This window comes from Chrysochloris asiatica, unplaced genomic scaffold (assembly GCF_000296735.1).
Source record: "Chrysochloris asiatica unplaced genomic scaffold, ChrAsi1.0 scaffold00461, whole genome shotgun sequence".
Classification (NCBI taxonomy): domain Eukaryota; kingdom Metazoa; phylum Chordata; class Mammalia; order Afrosoricida; family Chrysochloridae; genus Chrysochloris; species Chrysochloris asiatica.
This window is the reverse complement of record NW_006408979.1, coordinates 553,565-556,297: the sequence shown is the minus strand read 5'-3', so window position 1 is coordinate 556,297 and position 2,733 is coordinate 553,565.

Sequence of the window (2,733 nt, the reverse complement as noted above, 5' to 3'; positions counted from 1 at the left end):
AAAAGTGGCATATTGAAATTTCTCAAGCAGCCTTGAAGGCAAGAAGCCATACTCATATTTGGCCACAGAATTGTTTTTGCCCCTATTCTCTTTTTGCTGCGATTGTAGACTACCATATCCAATCTGTCTTTTTTGTTCTTGCTAGTTTGCTTTTTGGTCCCATCTTTACATTTAGGAGGCTCTTTCTCTACCTACATTACCCCCAAAAAAAGAGAGCAATTGTGGTCACACAGTCAAGCTAGAATCACATCCAATAAAATCCCTCCATACAGGCAATAACCATCACTAACTGCCTTACACCAGGTAGGCACAGGTAACCTGTGACAGTTACTCTGAGTCAAGTAATAAAAAGAGTGAAAATGAAGTACATCGCCTGACCACATCTACTTGGAGGCAATCAGAAAGCATCTGACCATCTTTAGACATATCCAGAAACAAGCTACAGTGACTGAGACAAATGATCTGGAGGGAGACCTACACTCCATATTGGAAGGAGGGCAGGATTTGAAAATGCCTGAGAAAGAATTCAGAAATATGATCATGAAATGTATCAAAACACTTTCCAGACAGTTTGAGAAAAGTAAGGAAGAAGTCAAGAAAGTGCTTACAGGAACAATTAAATAAAACAGATGCAACATTGAAAACAATTAAAAACCTACAGAAAGAGTTCAAAATGATTAATAATAGAATATCAGAAATGGACAATACACTGATAGGGCAAATGAGAAGAATAGAAGAGATGGAAGCCAGAAGTAGTGAGCTGTAAGAAAACTTTTTCAATAATATTAAGATAGAACCACAAGAAGAGAAAAGGTTAAGAAAATCTGAAGCAGGTCTACAATTCATGTTGGACAACATAAAGAGGAATAACTTAAGAATTATAGGCATTCTGGTACCAGAAGAATCACACAAGTTTACAGAGGTGATAGTTGAAGAGCTCTTGGAAGAAAATTTCCCTAACATCCTGAAAAACAAAAAGATAACCATTCAAGAAGCTGAACAAATGCCAGGAAGGATAGACCCCAAAAGAAAATCACCAAGACATATAATAACCAAGAATTCCAAAATCAAAGACAAGGAAAAGATAACTGTTACATACAAAGGCAAGCAAGTCAGATTAAGCTTGGATTTCTCAACAGAAACTATGCAGACAAGAATGGAATGGGGAGGCATATATAAAAAACTTAAAGAAAAAGAAAAAACTGCCAACTAAGAATCCTCTACCTATCAAAGCTGTCAATCAAACACAGCTGTGTAATCAAAACGTTCCAGGATAAACAGAAGTTAAGGAATTTTGCTAAAGCCAATCATGAACTGCAGAACATCCTAAAGGAAGTTCTATGGACTAAGAACTAAAAAGTGCAGACAACAACCAGAGATTGACATACATGGCAGCACCATTCAGAACTCAGTTGACAACGGGAAGAGTCAAGAACATAACAAAACTATAATAACAATTCAGAGGATCTGGGAGGTCAGTCTATGATCAAAACAATTACAGTGTGAAAGAAGGTAAACACATAGGAACAGAGATCCAAGTGGTGAAAAGGTCAAGTAGATTATAGGATAAAATAGACTGTCTCAAATGGAAGGAAAAGTTAACAGAATATGAAGTATCCTCAAAGAAAATTAATACTTCACAACATAATCCAAGAACAAGGAAACATTAAAACTATGAAGAAATTGACATGAAATAACACAAAAAAACATGAACTCAGCACAGGAAGACATGCAGAACAAAGAAACCAGCAGCACCACAGAAACAAACAAACATAATGACAGCAATTAATCCCTACCAATTGATAATTACACTGAATGTAAACAGATTAAATGCACCAGTTAAGAGATGGAGAGTTGCAGAATGGATAAGAAAACAAGATACTTCAATTACTGTCTGCAAGAGACACTCCTTACACACAAAGGGGGGGAAAAAGTCAAAGGAAGGGAAAAAAAAAACACAAACAAAAAAACAAAGCTAATTGCTATCAGAAACAAGTAGAAATGGTGATATTAACCTCTGATAAATTAAACTTTAAGTCAAAAAATAGCATAATATATAAAGATGGACATTATCTCATGATTAAAAGGACAATTGAGCAATTTGACATAATCATAATAAATAGCTATGCTCCCAATGAAAGTGTTCCAAAATATATAAAGTAAATTCGAATAGATTTGAAGAAACAAATAGACAAATGCACAATAATAGTGGGTGATTTTAATATACCACTTTCAAAAATGGATAGAGCAATCAGAAAGAAATTCAACAAAGACACAGAGGAACTGCACAACACAATAAACCACCTGGCCCTCACACATATGTACAGAACATTTAACCAAACAACATCATAATACACATTCTTTTCCAGTATACATGAAATATTATCAAGAATAGATCATGCAGTAGGCCACAAAACAAGCCTCAATAAATTTACAAACATCAAAATGCTACAAAGCATTTTCTAAGACCACAATGCTATAAAATTAGAAATCCATAATAAGAAGACCAAGGAAACAAAGTCAAATACACAGAAACTTAATAACACAATGCTGAAAAGTGACAGGGTAGTAGAAGAAATAAAACGTGAATTCACAAAGTTCCTAGAAACAAATGAGAATGAAAACACAACATACCGTAATCTTTGGGACATGGCAAAAGCAGCGTTGAGAGGACAGTTTATTGCAATAAATGCACACATCCAAAAAGAAGAGAGAACAAAATCAACACATTAT